This window comes from Thalassophryne amazonica, chromosome 5, assembly GCF_902500255.1.
Source record: "Thalassophryne amazonica chromosome 5, fThaAma1.1, whole genome shotgun sequence".
In the NCBI taxonomy this organism is placed as follows: Eukaryota; Metazoa; Chordata; class Actinopteri; order Batrachoidiformes; family Batrachoididae; genus Thalassophryne; species Thalassophryne amazonica.
The window spans coordinates 106,465,733-106,483,998 of record NC_047107.1 but is presented as its reverse complement, the minus strand read 5'-3'; the positions used below and the strand labels follow the sequence as shown (position 1 = coordinate 106,483,998).

Here is an 18,266-nt window from a genome sequence, read left to right as displayed (position 1 = left end):
TGTATTAAGTTATGTAATATGGATGAGTCATATAATTATGTCATGGCAGTTTTACTTTTTACTTGTGCAGCTCTTGGAGTCTAAGACAAATTTCCCGGAAGGGGACAATAAAGTGTATCGTATCGAAACAGCCCGCGTGAAAACATTGAGCCAGCATCGGGAGGGACACACAGTCAAGCAGGCGTGAACGATCCCGCTGCAACGGTTTCGGTGCATGCACCGAAATCATTGCAGTGGGAACACACTGCGAGCAGCTGGAGCATCGTGCAGCTGATGTGGAAAAAAAAAAAAATACATGCCACCCACGGATGTCGAACCTGCAATTTGCAAAAGCTCTGATTGACAGACAGAAACTTTAGACGTGTCATATGATTTTAAACGGCAATTCATTTTGAAGTTATTAATTCCAAGCGGACTCTGTCTTTCTAACTTGACTCAGCGGTGCAGCGTTTGGAGCAACACAATGGAGGACGATTCTCGTTTCGTTCTCATAAGACAGGAGTCCCATTTGGTCACTTTAATCTGCACAAAAGTGACTCATATTTAATGGCTTTGAGAGGGGATAAGAACAGAGTTGCCGCTTCTGAAGAGGAGCAAAGCAAAGATCCAACGAAGCAGCAGATCGAAGTACTGCTTCATTGGGTTTCAGGGTTCACAGCAAATGACCTCATCGACTACTAAATTAGTTGTAGACTGTTTCAGGTAGTCGAATAGTCTTGACTAGTTGTGGCAGCCCTAATAAAAGGAGCATCCCTAAAAGGCTCAGCTGTTCACAAGCAAAGATGGGGCAACGATCACCACTTTGTGACTGTGTGAAAAAAATAGTTCAACAGTTTAAGAACAATGTTTCTCAACATTCAATTGCAGGAATTTAGGGATTCCATCATCTACAGTCCATTCCGTCATAATACAGGTCCTTACAGTTTTTGGCTGGTGCCAAGCAGCTGACTTCGAACTGGTGCAGACCAGGGAATCCCACTGTTTAATTAAAACAAAGCATCCCCAAGGGAACAAAGCATTCCTTCCCTTCGTTAAGTGCCGTGTGACTGGGCCATATGGAAGACAATGAAGCCCAAACGAAATAAGAAATCTGGATTTTCGTTGACTTTCGGAGCACCGTTTTAACCTTTGTTCAGCTTTGTTCCTGCAGCTGGCACTTCTCAGAAGTTTTAAAAAGTTGAAAAATTTGAACGAATACTGCCAATAACCCCAGTCCATCCGTATTTCTTTTTGCTTACGTTCTTGATGGTTTATGGTTTGCTGAGTTTTCATAATGTTTGCGTTTCATTTAACTTTCGTCCAGATTTGTTCAACCGCCCAAGTCCAACGTATTGAATGAAGGCTGATGAACACAGCGATATCTGAACAAATCAATAACTAAAGCTTTGAAAAGCTGAACGAAACATCCTTGTATCACTAGTGATTTGTTCATTTTTGGGATAAAAAAGCAACGTTTACATACATATAAACATAGTGTTAAGAACGTTTTATTAACTTCTTTAACAATTTAGACACACTTCAACCATTTGTGACTAGGGATGAGTGTCAGGAACCTGTTCTTTTCGGGTATCATTAAGAAATGATTCGATCCACCGGCATCGATAGCCTTTTTGCTTAACGATTCCTTATTGGTCCTTCAGAGCGGCCATTGTTTTGAGGGTGTTTGTCGGGAAAATGATGATTTCTCTACATTGATTACAGACCCTGCAGCGGGCTTGTAATCAACCGTTTCTGCAGGGTGGCTTTGCTTTGAACCTTGAACCAATGAAGCAGTGCTTCGATCTGCTGCTTCATTGGTTTATTGTTTCGCTCCTTTTCAGAAGCAGCAGCTCCACTTCTTAACCTCTCTCAAAGCCATTAAAACAGTGGTCCCAACCTTTTAGTCACCACGGACCAGTCAACACTTGACAATTTTACCACGGACCTGGGGGGGGGGGGGGGTACATGTAGATTGTTTATATTGCGAATATAATAAGCGTGAATCCACTGTGTACTCGTATGCAACATAACATCAAAGTCTGTGTTCACATCCTCTCTGCCCCTCTAAATAAATTATAAAAAAAATACCACGTGGAAAAATAAAGAACAATTCCACATTTCTTCTGTTATCTAAATATACCTACACAACATTTTAATTTTTTATTATTAAACACTCCATGAATGTTAATTTTCAACAGCTGAAATAAAGTTGTCAGTTTGTCAGTCTCCTCTCCACTTTCCCTCACCCCCCTCTGTTGGCGACCACCGCCCTAACGCTCTCTGACTCTGGTCACTGTGGTAACGTTTAAACGTGCCTTCAAAATAAGATACAGATACACCACAAAAATGAATATAGTGCATGAATTTTAACTCACATTAATGGGAGCCCTGAGCTTGTTTCTCTGCAACGAGATGGTCCCATCTGGGGGTAATGTGAGACAGTGACACCCGAAGTGTGTTGCTTATGTTCAATCTACTCCGTTTTTTTTGTTTTGGTAGCTATCACTGCAGAAAACCCCGCTTCACACAGATAGGATGTCGGAAATGGCAACAGGGTTTTCAGTACTGTGGTGGCAATCTCAGGGTATTCTGCCATGGCTTTAATCCAGAACACCGGCAGAGTTGTTGTCTCGAAAATACTTTTAAAGCCGCTGTCGTTTGCAATCTCCAGAAGTTGAGCTTCTTCTTGCACAGACATGCTGGATTCACCTGGTTTGTTGATAAATGGGTCGCGGATCCATTCCTTGGCAGTTCGTGGGTCCTTTTTGGTTGGGAAGTAGCGCTCGAACTCTTTTTAAAGCAAAGACAGGTGATCGTGCACCAGCTGGGAGAATGAAGGCTCAGGCTCAGTCTCACACAAAATCCCCGCTAATGTTTGAAACATGTCCAATATGCCTCTGTTCACGCGCCGTCCCCACAAATCCAGTTTGGCTTTAAATGCAGCTACTTTATCTGCCAACTTTAAGGCCGTTGTCATTTTCCCTTGAAGTGACAGATTGAGTTCATTGAGCAGCGTGAATAGGTCGCACAAGTAAGCCAGTTTTGCGACCCATTCCTCGTCACTGAAATGTGCTGCCAGCGGTGACTTGTTTTCTGAGAGAAAACTTTGCAGTGGCTCTTGTAATTCAAACACTCTGGCCAGCGATTTCCCTCGGGATAACCATCTTATTTCTGTGTGTAAGAGAAGCCGTCTGTGCTCCGCGTCCATCTCCTCACAAAGCTGTTCAAAAAGGCGCGAGTTAAGGGCATGTGCTTTGATGTGGTTAATAACTTTAACGACATCATTCAATACGCTGTTCAATTCCGGTGGCATTTTTCGGCTTGCCAGCATTTCCCTGTGAATAATAGAATGCGTGGATTCACACTCAGGTGCAACCTCCTTAATCCGAGCAGTTAAACCAGACAGCCGTCCGGTCATGGCAGCAGCTCCGTCTGTGCATATGCCGACACAAAAGGACCATTTCAGTTTTCCTGATATATAACCATCCAGCGACTTGAACAGTTCTGCAGCTGTGGTGTTGGTTGGCAACAATATTGCACATAACATATCCTCATGTACATCCTCCTGATAAAGATATTGCACATAAACAAGTAGTATTGCCTTGTTGTCAACATCTGTAGATTCATCAACCTGGAGTGCGTACCACGGTGATGTATTAATCCTCTCCAACAATTGTTTCTCAATATCTTTGGCTATTTCCTCAATGCGCCGAGTCATGGTGCTAGCCGACAGAGGCACCTGTACTATCTTTTTAACAGCAGCCTCTCCTAGAAGTTCACGGCAAATGTCTTTAGTGGAGGGCAATATCATTTCTTCACCAGTAGTGAATGGCTTTTTAGCCTTAGCAATACGGTTAGCCACCAAGTATGATGCTCTCAGTGCATTCGCATTTATTGATGTGGTGGCCGCCAGTAATTTTTTCTGTCCTTCCTTCCTGTTTTTTCTTTCAAAATACTCCGGGGGCTTGTCTTTTAATCCAGGGTGCTTGGTCTCCAAGTGGCGAAGCAGTTTTGAAGGCTTCATTGCCTCATTAGCGAGCTGGTCACTGCATATTATGCAGAGCGGGCTTGCTCTGTGGGCATCACCTGTCGTGATAAATCCATATTTCAAGTAGAACTCCTGGTATCATCTGTTAAAAGCTTTCTTTTTCTTGGAAGTTGTAGGCTCTTCTTCCGTCTCTTCACTGGGCCTTTTCCCCGTCGAAAAAAAAAACTTTCCAAAGACGTCTGTTTTTTACTCTTCTTGCTAACTTGTGGGTTAAATTTTTGGTGCTCAAGTGATAGAGATGTAACATAGAGAATCCGGTCATTTTTTAAAATAAAAGATTTTTCAAAATAAAAGATTATTCAGACTCAGATAATAAATACAATGGAAATAATCATTTCTTGGGCGGCTGGTGGCCCTGTACTAATTGATCCACGGACCGGTACCGGTCCGCGGCCCAGGGGTTGGGGACCACTGCATTAAAATATCTCAATCTTGAGTCACTTTTGTACAGCTTAAAGTGACTAACTGGGATTTCTGTCTTGTTGCAGGAAAGAAACGAGAATCGTTCTCTGTTCTATTTCTCCAAATGCTGCGCTGCTCTCTGTTGAGTCCGCTCGGAATTTATAAACCCAAAGCGAATCGCCATTTAAATCAAATTATACCTCTTTCCAAACGTTGTAATACAAACAATGAACTGCAATTGATCAAAATGTTTTTTTTCCCCTCCCAAAATGATATCCTGCACTAATGTGCAGCAGCCCAAGACTGTGCGGCTGCAGACCTGCAGACTCCAGCAGCTGTATGAGTTCAGGTCAGATGTATCAAGAGACAATCATGCCATTAATGTCTGAAAGGAAATGCTTTTGGCAAAAACTACAGATTTTTCTCTGTGTTGATTGGAGACCCTGCAGCGGCTTTGTAATCAACTGCTTCTGCAGCGCGACTCTACTTTGAAGCCTGAACCAATGAAGCAGAGCTTCGATTTGCTCGCCCTTTGGTTCTTTGATTTGCTGCTCTTCAGAAGCGGAAAGTCAGGTTCTTAACTCAAACTTCTCAAAGCTTCTTAACTCAGACTTCTCAAAGCCATTAAATATGTAAATCATGAGTCACTTATGTGTGGATTAAGTCACTAACTGGGACTCTTGTCTTGTTGCAGTCAAGAAACGAGAATCGTCCTCCATTCCGTTGACAGCTCCAAACGCGGCGCCCTCTGTCCGTTTGGAATTAATAACTTCAAAGCGAATTGCCGCTTTAAATAAAATGACACTTCTTTCCAAACATTGTAATACAGACGATAAACTACAATCGACTAAAATGTTTTTTTCCCTCCCAAAATGAGACGTCCTGTTTTCTTCATGAATAACATCCTCACGTGCAGCACAGCCGGCTGCAAGAACTCAGCTCAGAAGTATGGTGTGACATTCATGCTAATAATGTCTGAAAGGAAATGCTTTTGACAAAAACTACAGATTTTGTTTATTTCTATTTATGTCCAGAAATCATAATCAAAGATTATGTCCAGAGTTTAAGGATCCAGTGGTCAGGTTCATATTTATTAACTTTAAGACTCGATAAAATGTTGTTGACATAGAAAACCTGTAAAGCCTACTTTTAGCACACAGAAAATTCACAAGAGTATTGATAAGGGAATCGATAAGGAATTGGCTTGATAAGTGGAATCGATAATGGTATCGATAAAATCTTATCAATACCCATCCCTATTTTACATATAATGTCCCACTGTTGATGGTGCATGTCAGAGCACAAACAAAGCATGAAGTCAAAGGAATTGTCTGTAGACCTCTGAGACAGGATTGTGTCGAGGGACAAATCTGGGGAAGGCTACAGAAATGTTTCTGCTGCTTCAAAGGCCCCAATGAGCACAGTGGCCTCCATCATCTGTAAATGTAAGAAGTTCAGATCCATGAGGACTCTTCCAGAGCTTGTCGCATGTCTAAACTGAGCGACCAGAGAAGGGCCTTAGTCAGGGTGGTAACCAAGAGCCCAACGGTCACTTTGTCAGAGCTTCAGCATTGCTCTGTGGAGAGAGGAGAACCTTCCAAGAAGGACAGCCATGTCTGCAGCAATCCACCAATCAGGCCTGTATGATAGAGTGGCCAGATGGAAGCCGCTCTTTAGTTAAAGACACATGGCAGCCTTCCTGGATTTTTGTCTAAAGGCACCAGAAGGACTCTTAGACCATGAGAAACAAAATTCTCTGGACTAATGAAACAATGATTGAACTCTTTGGCATGAATGGCAGGCATCATGTTTGGAAGAAACCAGGCACCATCCCAACAGTCTACAGTCTCCAGTCTACATCTTCAGATGTAGAGACAAAGCCACCTGCATCCTCCGAGACTCCACCCACCCTGCGCACAGTCTGTTCACACCCCTTCCCTCTGGAAGGAGGCTGTGCAGCATCTGGGCAAAAACGTCCACACTGAAAAACAGCTTCTACCCAAATGCTGTCGACTGTTGAACAGTTCAACATCCACCACCAAACTGTGAACATTGCACTACATGCACATTGTCACCTTCTTAATACTCTAACGCTGCTGCTGCCGACCCTGTGCCTTGTATATATATTCTATGGCCACAGGGGTGCGCATATTGTACATTGCAAAAGTTTATATTGCAAAAGTTTACACAATAGGTTAGGTTTAAAAAAAAAAGTCCCAGTTAACTACACCAAGACCTGGAAAAACTGCATTTTGTTCTGCCTGTAAGGGTCGAGTGACAATAAAAGTGAGTCTGAGTACAGTGAAGCATGGTGGTGGCAGCATCATGCTGTCTGGATGTTTTTTAGCGACAGGAACTGGGAGACTGGTCAGGATTGAGGGAAAGATGAATGCAGTAATGTACAGAGACATCCTGGATGAAAACCTGCTCCAGAGTGCTCTTGACCTCAAACTGGGGAAACTGTTTATCTTTCAGCAGGACAATGACCCTAAGCACACAGCCAAGATCTCAAAGGAGCGGCTTCAGGACAACTCTGAATGTCCTTGAGTGGCCCAGCCAGAGCCCAGACCTGAATCCGACTGAACATCTTGAGAGAGATCTGAAAATGGCTGTGCACTGATGCACCCCCTTCCAACATGATTGATCTTGAGGGGTGCTGCAAACAGGAATGGACAAAACTGCCCAAAGATAGGTGCACCAAGCTTGTTGCATCTTATTCAAGTTGTCTTGAGGCTGTAATTGCTGCCAAATGTGCATCGACAAAATATTGAGCAAAGAATGGGTTTGGATACTTATGGACGTGCATTTTTAGTTTTTTTTTATTTATTTTATTTTTAATGAATTTTGGAAAAATTTCAAATAAGCTTTCATGTTGTTATTATGGGGTGCTGTAAGTAGAATTTTGAGTGGGGGGAAAAAATGAATTTACTCATTTTTGGAATATGGCTGTAACAAAAACAAATGTGGAAGGCGAAGCGCCGTGAATACTTTCCGGATGCCATGTATACGTTGCTTTGAAATGTAAATGACCAGAATAGCGAAATAAGTTAAAGACAAAGTTAAAACAACAACAACAACAAAAAAAACAACTTATAGTCCAGAAAATATGATAGGCCTAATTTTGGATTGCTGCTATGGTTGTGCCTCACTTCAAGGTAAACCAAAACCTGAATGAAATTATGCTGTGACCATTGTATGATGGAACAGACATGGGATGACAAATAAATGCATGGTTGCCTGTTTATTTTGTGAGGGTAATGCAGTACGCTGATAATTTGAACAGTCTGAAGTGGACTTCATGATTCATCCAGTGAGTCTGCTCCATTCATCTCTACTCAGCCACATCTTTGTAATTCAATTCTCCCTATTATGCTCGTTTTGAAACAATAGAGAGCATATTCTAGATGCTGGCTCATATCACTGTCTAAAACATTATCTTTATTGGACACAATGGTAGATAGCCATGTCTTTGTTTTTAGAGTAGTTTGTTGTCATGCCAGGCGGCGTGGGTGTTGATGCAGTTCACCAGTGGCCCAGGATGTGTGTGTCATTTTGATGAGTTCATCAAATATTCATGCTAATTAGGCCAGACGGTCCCTAATAAGAACCCAGTTTCAGAGCGTTGGCTGCTTATTATTTTAAACTAAACATTTGTCTTCACTGGCTTATATAATGGAAAATGAGAGGTTCACTGCACCTTACCTGGAGTGGAGACTGTTATGATTTTCTTTCACTGCAAAGTGTGACATTTGTATGTCTGGGTTTGAACTGACCTGGTATGGCAGTGACAACATAAGCTGCTGAATCCAGAAATAGTTTCATCTGTTGACAGAGGTATTCTCGAGGGTTCACCTACTGCACCTACTGTTCAGTCCTTTTGACAGATTTGTAAAATGTTTCATGGCCTGGTTAATTGTCTCACCCTGTCCTCTGTAACTTCCTCTGTCACACCAACCACCTGCATGTCCTCCCTCAGCACATCCATAAACCACCTCTTTGGCCTCCCTCTTCTCCTCCTGCTTGGTGGCTCCATCCTCAGCATCCTTTTCCTCACCACCTCTAACCTTAGTGACATGAAATTTGGGGTTCCACACGGGTCTGTCTTAAGCCCCCTGCTTTTCTCCCTTTACATAGCACTCCTTGTGCACAGATTGCAGTGTTTTGGGGTTACCTTTCATTGCTGTGATGATGATACTCAGTTATACTGTACATGCTGATAACTACTGGTAATCTCATCCACATAAAATCCTTAGAAGATTGCCTTGCATCAGTGAGAAGCTGGATGTTGAGCAGCTTCATGCTTTTAAACTCTGATAAGACTGAAATTATGTTTCTTGGTCCAGTGAGACATCGGCATCAGTTTGACCAGCTAACGCTTAGCATAAGCTCATGTGTCATACATCACACTGACAGTGAGGAACCTTGGGGTAATTTTTGATCCTACATTGTCCTTTTACCTCCAAATTACCGTCCACAAGATATTACAAGGAGTGCTTTCTTCCACCTGCGAAATATAGCGAACATTCGTCCCATCCTGTCTATAGCTGATGCAGAGACCCTCATTCATGCCTTTGTCTCTTCTTGATTGGACTACTGCAATGTTCTATTTTCTGGTTTACCTCAGTCCAGCATTAGTGGTCTCCAATTGGTTCAAAATGCTGTTGCCAGACTTTTGACACGAAGCAGAAAGATTGGCCACATTTTCAATTTATTTCATTTATATAGCGCCAAATCGCAACAAATTTGCCTCAAGGTGCTTCACACAAGTAAGGTCTAACCATACCAACCCCCAGAGCAACCACACAGGTGACAGTGGTAAGGAAAAACACCCTCTGATGATTTGAGGAAGAAACCTCAAGCAGACCAGACTCAAAGGGGCAGATCCTCTGCTTGGGCCATGCTACAGACACAGTTTACAAAAATAATTCACAAAAGAATACACAGAAAATGTTGCTGGTGCACAGGACAAGAGGGTTACAGAAACAGACACCCTCCTGTCCTGTGCACCGGCAACATTTCCTGTATTTTTGTTTTGTGAATTGTTTTGTAAATTGTCTTGATAGCATGGTCCAAGCAGAGGGTCACCCCTTTGAGTCGTCTCCCTAACCTGGGTAATCTCCTCTGCAATTACTGTGTTTACCAAGAGCTGCAGGTACTAATCTTGATGTCTGCAGTGATGAAGTAGAGAACACAATAGAGGTGTGATAACTGTGTTGTAGCCTCATTAGGGAACGCCAAGATGGCGCCGTTGTGTCTGGCTGCTCGTCTGCTGCTCTCCAGTCTTTATTGTTTTTAACTTACGCTGTTTTTGAATCACTGCGGGTGTATGATCGCCAAACACTGCTGGATCTCCAGTCCCCGGTTTGGGGTGCAGTTATTGGCGGGTGGAGAGAACTTTCCGCCCCCATTTTTATCGGAGGAGCCGGCTTTTTTGTGCCGTGCTCCTGCGCTGCTTTTCGGCCGAAAGCTCAGTCGTCACTGTGGGAGACGAAGTGGCCGACTGGTGAAGCTGAAGTACTTTTTGGTCTGCTGCTTGGCATCTGGACGAGCTGTGAACAGAATTCTGGCGGGATCTGTGCTGCCCCGGTGCTTTGTGGATCCGGTTAAAGCCTGTGTGGTGCCGCAGGTCGGCACTGAGAACTGTCGGCCCAGCCGTGCACATCTTCCCCGGATTGATGTGCACCAGTGGTGCTCGCGGAACCTGGGTTTGCTTTGCCAGGTTCTGAACAGTCAGAATGTCATCCCCACTGAGGTCCTTACCCTGGGTCTCCTGAACATCAGATCGCTGCCCTCGAAATCATTTAGATATGATTGGCTTATGCGAAACCTGGCTCAAACTGACTCTCCTTCCTCTGAATGAGGCCTGTCCACCAGCGTATACATTTAGTCACGTGTCTCGTGGTGTGAAGCAAGGCGGGGGTGTTGCTTTTATTTATAAATCTTGGTTTTCTTTATTAGGTGTTGGGGGTCATAAATATAATTCCTTTGAGCATCTGACTCTGTTATGCCCCTGATGCTAAGTACTGTCAGGGTCATAAAACTGGAGTTCAGCTATGTTATTTTGTCACTGTATATAGAATAGAATGCTTTTTATTGTCATTATACACAAGGTACAATGAAATTAAAAGACAACTCCCGTAGTGCAAAGGTGTAAAAAGTAAATATAAAAGGACAAATAAGAATGTATACATGTGTTTACAAAGGAGCCAGTAGGATGCAATGAATAGTGCAGACTATAGGCTATTGTGCATTCAGTACCCGTATTGCACTTGGGTAGAACATGTTGTTGGGTCTGGATGTGCGGGCCTTGATGGACTGGTACCTCTTTCCTGAGGGCAGCAGTGAGAACAGGCTGTGCCCGGGGTGTGAACCATCGAAGCTGATGCTTCTGGCCCTGCGCAGATATCTGGTGTTATAGATGTCTGACAGAGAGGACAGCTGCGCTCCTATGATGTTCTGTGCTGACTTCCTGACTCTCTCCAGAGCCTTCTTGTCAACCTGAGAGCAGCTCCTGTACCACACCAAGATGTTGTTGGTGAGGACGCTCTCTACAGAACATCTATAGAAGGACAGCAGCAGTTCCTGGGACAGGTTGACCTTCCTCAGTGACCTTAAAAAGTACAGACGCTGCTGTGCCTTTTTCACACTGGCATTGATGTTGGTGCCCCATGTAAGGTCCTGAGAAATGTATGTTCCCCAGAACTTGAAGTCACTGACCCTCTCTATGGTGTCTCCGTCTAAAATCTAGCACCAACTCCTTTGTCTTTGAGGAGTTAAGTGCCAGGTTATTTAGGGAGCACTAAGTAGTGAGGTTCAGGACCTCCTCTCTGTAGGCCGTCTCATCGTTGTTATGAATCAGCCCAACCACAGTAGTGTCATCCGCAAATTTGACGAAGATGTTGCTGCTGTGGATTGGTGCACAGTCATGGGTGTACAAAGTGTACAGCATGGGGCTGAGCACACAGCCCTGAGGGGCCCCAGTGCTCACAGTCAGCACTGAGGAGTGGTGGGACCCCATCCTGACTGACTGCAGACGTTTGGTGAGAAAGTCTCTGATCTGATAATTGCCAGACCTGATAATTGCCAGACTGTTCAAGATGTTGACACACTGTGTGGAGGGCTGTATTAATGGCATCACCTGTGGACCTGTTGGCTCTGTATGAGAATTGGTGCTGATCAAGGCTGGGAAGCAGTAAGGATTTTATGTACCTCAGCACCAGCCTCTCAAAGCACTTCATCACAGTTGAAGTGAGAGCCACAGGTCTGTAATCATTCAGACTGCTGACTGACTGTCTTTTGGGGATGTGCACGATATTGGCAGATTTTAGGCAGCTCGGGACTGTGCAGGCAGCCAGCGAGAGGTTAAAAATGGTAGTAAAAAGCTCTGCCAGCTGGTCTGCATTTAGGCCCCCTGGCCCATATTCTGATTTCTTAGATGAATTTGGTGCGTTCATCTCTAGTTTGTCAACTAGTGCAGATAATATTTTGATTATTGGTGACTTTAACATTCATATAAATAAGCCCTCTGATCCCCTTAGCAAATCATTTATGCAAATTGTGGATGCATTGGGATTCCAGCAGTGCATTCAGGACCCGACACACATTAGTGGAAATACGCTGGATCTGGTTCTTGCACGTGGATTTGCTGTCACAAATATCAACTTCTTGCCTCTCACATCTATAGTCTGACCATTCACTTATCAGGTTTACATTTACGCTGCTACGTTTAGTGGAAAAACAACCTTGTCTACTACTGCGGCGTCGTATTAAACCCTCAACTATGACTGAACTTGAGGCTAGACTACCTGATATTTTAGCTTTGAGTCTGGATAATGCTAAATCAGTAGACAGCCAGTTGAAACCCAGCCTTAACGGGGAGGGGGGTCTGAGACATGCTTTGTCCCCTGTTTACAATGGGGTACTCAGGTCAAAGCAGTTTCAGTCTTTTGTTCATGGTAATGAGTCATTCACGTCATCAGGAGAGTCGTCAAGGGAGCCATCAGGGGAGGCTTCCATCCCATCATTAGGAGAGTGCTAACTAGAGCACAATAGGTGCTAATTAGAGCTATTGTTTAGTCACTAGCCTATAGCAGTCGGCCTCACATAGAATGCCTCCTTGACCCCTCTCTCAAACCATTTCTTCTCTCTGGTTAAGATTTTAACTTGTCCTCAAACGTGTGGTTAGTGTCTTTAAGGTGGAGATGAACTGCAGACTGAGGTCCACTGGCGCCCTCTCTGTGGTACTGCTATAGAGCCAGAAACAACCATTTAGCCTTCTTGGACTGTGATGTTACGATTGGAGAGAACAGGCAGCTCCAGACAGGGGTTTACAGAAAACCCACTCACACTGACCAATATCTGCTCTTTGGCTCAAACCACCCCCTTGAACACAAGCTCAGGGTGATCAGGACTCTTCAACACAGAGCCCTACAGGTGCCCACAACTGCAGAGGGAAGGGCTAAAGAACAACAACTTGTCCGGAAAGCCCTCACAGTATGTGGGTACCCACGATGGTCCCTGGACAAAGTGCATAAGTCCCAGAAAACAAAGAGACCAGATAGACGGAGACAAGAAGAAGAGTGTCTCTCCCTTATTTAGCAGGAGTAGGGGAAAACCTACAAAGGATCTTCAGACAGCACAAAATCCCAGTTTACTTTAAACTGATCCCTAGTTACAAACAAAGCAATGTAGTGTATTCTATCAGATGTTAGGAAAACTGTAACAAACACTACATAGGTGAGACTAAGCAACCTTTACACAAAAGGCTATACCAGTACTGCAGAGAGGGCGGCAGTGGACCTCAGTCTGCAGTTCATCTCCACCTTAAAGACACTTACCACACGTTTGAGGACAAGGAAGTTAAAATCGTAGCCAGAGAGAATAAATGGATTGAGAGAGGGGTCAAGGAGGCATTCTATGTGAAACATTTGAAACCCAGCTTTAACCAGGGATGGGGTCTGAGACACGCTTTGTCCCCTGTTTACAATGGGTTACTCAGGTCAAAGCAGTTTCAGTGTTTTGTTCATGGTAATGAGTCATTCACGTCATCAGGAGAGTCGTCAAGGGAGCCATCAGGAGAGGCGTCCGTCCCATCATTAGGAGGGACAGCTGCCCTGTCATTAGGAGGGTGCTAACTAGAGCACATATAGTTGCTAATTAGAGCTATTGTTTAGTCACTAGCCTATAGCAGTCTGCCTCTCGGTAGGAGGGGTCTGGTTAGGTTTAAAACTCCAGCTTGTGTGGCTTCTGTTTATTCTTCTCTACAGGAGTCAAGACAGAAGTCAGACTACCAGAGCAAGAATTTTAGCTGAGGAAGCTTCTGCGATCTGAAGCAAAACATCCTCGCGTCAATCAACCCAGTGATTAAACCATTACTTAAGAAATCTAATCTTGACCCTAGTGTATTGAAAAATTACAGGCTGATATCAAATCTATCATTCTGTTCCAAAATTTCAGAAAAGGTGGTTTCACGGCAGCTCGCAGACCACCTCACTGAGAATGATCTTTTTGAGCCGCTGCAGTCTGCTTTTAGGAAATATCACTCCACAGAGACAGCGCTCACTAATGTAGTAAATGGTCTTCTGCAAGCAGTGGACTCAGACACCGCTACAGTTTTTGTGTTGTTAGATCTCGGTGCTGCGTTTAATACCGTGGATCATCATATTTTGCTCAGTAGCTTGGAGAATCTTTTTTGGGATTACTGGATGGGCAAGACATCGGCATCAGTTTGAGCAGTTGGCGCTCGGCCTGGGTTTGTGTGTCATACATCATACGGACAAAATGAGGAAGCTTGGGGTCATTTTTGATCCCATGCTGTCTTTTGACCTCCACATCAGGGATGTTACTAGGACTGCTTTTTTTCCATCTGTGAATATAGCAAGGATCCACCCCATCCTGTCCATGGCTGATGCTGAGACCCTGATTCATGCTTTTGTTTCTTCTAGACTAGATTATTGTAATGTTCTATTTTCAGGGTTATCACAGTTCAGCATTAGGGGTCTTCAGCTGGTTCAGAACGCTGCCGCCAGATTGTTGACACATAGCAGAAGGTCTGAACATATCACACCCATTTTGGCATCCTTGCACTGGCTCCCTGTCTCTGTGAGAGCAGATTTTAAGGTTTTGTTATCTACTTATAAAGTTGTTCATGGACTGGCGCCATCTTATCTGGCTGATCTGGTGGAACTTTATGTACCGGCCCGGGATTTGCAGTCACAGGATGCGGGACTTCTCTGTGTTCCCAGGGTGAAGAAGTAGTCAGCAGGTCAAAGAGCCTTTTCTCATCATGCACCCACCCTGTGGAACAGTCTTCCTGCGACCGTGAGGCAGTCAGTCCGTGGACATTTTTAAGTCAAGACTGAAAACCCATTTTTATTCTTTTTCTTATGAATAGTTTTTTTTTTTTATCTGTTTTATTCTTTTACTTATGCTTTTAATTATGTATTTGAATTTTTTTAATTCATTTTTAATTATTTATTTTATGTTGTTTCATGTAAGGCGCCTTGAGACGGCTTTTGCTGTGATTTGGCGCATTGTAAGCTAATTATATTAAATTTGTTTGATATTTTGGTGGCTTGGTGGTCATGAGCATGAAGACAGTCCACCTGTACACATTACATTCGGTGAAATGAATTATCAGCAGTCACTTCACACATTTCACTTGCTGTCTGCAGCAAAAGAAATGCTAGAACTGTACACTGCAGTGCTGATTCCACTTATTTTTGCAGTTTGAAATTGTTCAGGCACATTGGGCCTTGACGGTGGTAGGGGAAACCCAAGGGGTGCATTGTGGTAATGCCATACTAAAAGGGGCAGTTGGGAAACTGTTAAACAGGTCCACCTATCAATAGGGATGGGTATTGATAAGATTTTATCGATATCGATGCCATTATCGATTCTGCTTATCGATCCAATTCCTTATCGATTCCCTTATCGATACCTCTTGTGAATTTTGTACTAAAAGTAGGCTTTACAGGTTTTCTATGTATTTCATTGTCTTAAAGTAAATAAATATGAAATTGGTCACTGTATCATTGATCTCTGGACATAAATAAAAATAAACAAAACAGTGTTTCGCTTTGAAGTTATTAATTCCGACTGGACTCTATCATTATAACTTGACTCGGCAGAGAGCCACGCAGCGTTTGTAGCTGTGTGAACAGAACGGAGGACGATTCTCATTTCTTTCTCGCAACAAGACAGGAGTCCCAGTTAGTAACTTTAATCCGCACAAAAGTGACTCACGATTTCACATATTCGGGGATGAAAGTCGTGAAAAACAAAAAAAGCTGAAACCCAGAATTACCCCCCAACACCACGTGCATGACAATGTTTGAATTCTGGAAGCTCTGAAATGCAATCTGGGACTATTCCAGACAAACTGCAGTGAGTGCAGCATCCATTTTGGTGAGAAAAAAACCCAACTTTCCTTATTCAAATTCATTCCAGTAGTATTCTGCTCTTACTAGGATGCAGCAGTTTCCTATCTTGGCAGATAGTTCTGGAGGAAATCACTGAAGAAATTAACACATTGAAAATATGATTTGACCTTAACAAACTGTCATTAAACTTAAATAAGACATGGATGAAATGGAGGTGTAAGAGTCACTAGGTGTTCACAGGAAACACTTATTATGTCTGCTATGTATTGTAGGTGTTTATTTATGTATGTTCATTGTTAGTTGGTTTTATATTTTCTGTTTTTATTCAGGTTCTTTTTGTCTCTTTCTCTAAAATTGTATATAATCATTAGATTAGTTATTATTACTATTATTGTTGTGCTTGCTATTATTATTAATATATAAACAAATAAATTTAAAAATATTACAATTTGTAATACATTTGACTCTTTTACAACAACAAACGCTTGACAGCTGCAACTGCTTAATGCTAATTTGAAAATTGAAAATGCCATAGACATGCTAACATGTTAGCATCGGTTCCGTTTTTAAGTTATAAAATACATCTATCAACTGTTTCAGAAGAACATAACAGGTTGGTTTTAACATAAAAAAAGGTAAATATACTCACAGCCATATGCTCTTTTGGGTTTTAGGCGGGGGAAAGCGAAAGGAAAAAAATTAATCAACGAAGCAATGATCGAAGCACTGCTTCGATTGGTTCAAGGTTCAAAGCAAAGTCGCGCTGCAGAAAGTTGATTACAGACCCGCTGCATGGTCTGTAATCAATGTAGAGAAATTATAATTTTCCTGACAAACACCCCCAAAAACAACGGCCACTCTGAAGGACTGATAATGCTGCGTTACACATAACGACGACAAGTCACGAATGCCACGAAGTACACATTCTTGGCCCGCTGATCACGAATGTGATGATTCGGGGCAGAGGCGTCAGGTGTCCTCAGGAACTGCCTGCAACCTGTTACCACAAGTTACGATTAATGGCACATGTTGCCGGAGAATTATCAGGAACCATTATGCACGGTCAAAAATAGTGTTCCGCGTTGTTGCGCGCTATTTGCGCGTAACAGCGCATCGTTAAGTTCTGTCAGCGTTGTGAATGAGGTGAATCGTCTCTTCACACACACCCATATTCATCCAACCGAATTCAAGATCGCTCCAGTTTTTTCAGAAGAACTTTGTGACTTGTGGATGCATGCGTAGTTGGGCTCTGTGCCATGGAGTGGTGCAGAGAGGAGGAGGAGGACAGCGCCAGATGTGTGGCTTCATGCGGCTCTCGTCTCGTGCATTTTCCCAAACATCAGGCGCATGCAGCAGGTGGAACACCTGCAGGAACGCACTGAAATTTGACTTTTAGCTGACTTGGTGTCAGCAGTCAAACTGAATGCGGTGCAGCAGGGTTTAATTGTGCGCGCCCTTCTTCCTCCGCCGGACTGGAGGAGGTGCAGAGATGTCTGGCTGCACGTGAGGCTCCTCTGGTTCCTCTGGCTCAGACTTGTTCTCCCGCTCATCAGTTACAACAGCAGGTGGAACACCTGCAGGAGCGTCCTGAGGAGCTTCAGCAGGAAATGTGGACCGACATTTGGAGCCGAGTTTAATTGTGCGCACGTGACAGAAAACTGATTCACCGTGGCGCGCAGTGACATGTGACGCCGCGTTACAAGTCGTAATAACGCGTGACAGTTTGGGCTCCAATATCCCTCACAGGAACCACTATGAACGTTGTCACGTTCTATTAAGGATCAATACTCATCAAGACGGATCAGTACGCTCAGTTGCGACTTCCACGACGTGAGACGAAATGAGGATGGTGTGTGACATTCGTGGAAGATTTTTTGACAGGCAAAAACATGCTCCACGAATATCAAGAATATCACGCACCAACATGCACTATTAAGAAACCAATCAGATGCGTTAAGTCACATTAATAATGTCAGGAATGTGTCACGAATGACAGAAAAATTACATTCGTAACGCGTCTTGCTTATGTGTAAACGCACCTTAAGGGAATCGTTAAGTAAAAACGTTATTGATGTCGGTGGATTGAACCATTTCTTAACGATACCCGAAAGGAACCGGTTCTCGATACCTATCCCTACCTATCAAGGAGGAAAAATATTGTTATTTAGGTAATGTTTTCACTTTTTACATCACATATTTCCTCCTTCACCTGGCTGAGCCAAACATTTACTTTTTATAATTTTCGAAATTTCACATTGAATGAATGATTCATAAAGTTTCCACTTATTGATGAATCTCCTTCTATGTCATCATGTTCTCATGGAGGTTGTTTGATGCAAACTAGCTTTCTTTCAGTGTGCTAAAGATACAGTAGTGTTCAGAATAATAGTAGTGCTATGTGACTAAAAAGATTAATCTAGGTTTTGAGTGTATTTCTTATTGTTACATGGGAAACA

The 18,266-nt window shown here is 43.2% G+C and overlaps 1 protein-coding gene and 2 long non-coding RNA genes across 5 annotated transcripts in view; 2 read left to right on the top strand and 1 right to left on the bottom strand.

Annotated features, from left to right (window-relative positions):
* The window catches only part of ppp3cca (protein phosphatase 3, catalytic subunit, gamma isozyme, a), a 103,244-nt gene that overhangs the window by 16,893 nt on the left and 68,085 nt on the right, over positions 1–18,266 (top strand). The window lies entirely within an intron of this gene.
* LOC117511084 lies at positions 2,407–2,762 on the top strand. The gene is made up of 2 exons (XR_004560880.1): positions 2,407–2,603; positions 2,674–2,762. It is a non-coding gene; the product is annotated as an uncharacterized LOC117511084 (long non-coding RNA).
* On the bottom strand, positions 4,378–18,079 carry LOC117511083. Its single transcript, XR_004560879.1, has 3 exons — positions 18,065–18,079; positions 16,538–16,539; positions 4,378–4,452 (listed from the first exon to the last, which is right to left on the bottom strand). It is a non-coding gene; the product is annotated as an uncharacterized LOC117511083 (long non-coding RNA).